The sequence below is a fragment of the Schistocerca nitens genome, chromosome 7 (assembly GCF_023898315.1).
Source record: "Schistocerca nitens isolate TAMUIC-IGC-003100 chromosome 7, iqSchNite1.1, whole genome shotgun sequence".
Lineage (NCBI taxonomy): Eukaryota > Metazoa > Arthropoda > Insecta > Orthoptera > Acrididae > Schistocerca > Schistocerca nitens.
In genome coordinates, this window is record NC_064620.1 from 618,227,460 (window position 1) to 618,227,688 (window position 229).

Consider the following 229-nt stretch of genomic DNA (forward strand, 5'->3'; position numbering starts at 1 on the left):
TTCCAGCTCCGGGACGACCGAACTAACAACACAGATAATACTACTCAGGTACTTGCGCTGCTGTCCAGCTTACGGCACCGGCTCGCCCAGAACGTGCTGCTGCTGCTGCTGCTGCTGCTGATGGGACAGCCACTCCGTTGCGCCCGCCCGAAGCCGACCACGCATCGACGCTTAGGAAGCCATGTCTTCTTTTCGAAGCCAATGCACACCCAAAACGTCCCTCGCCGTC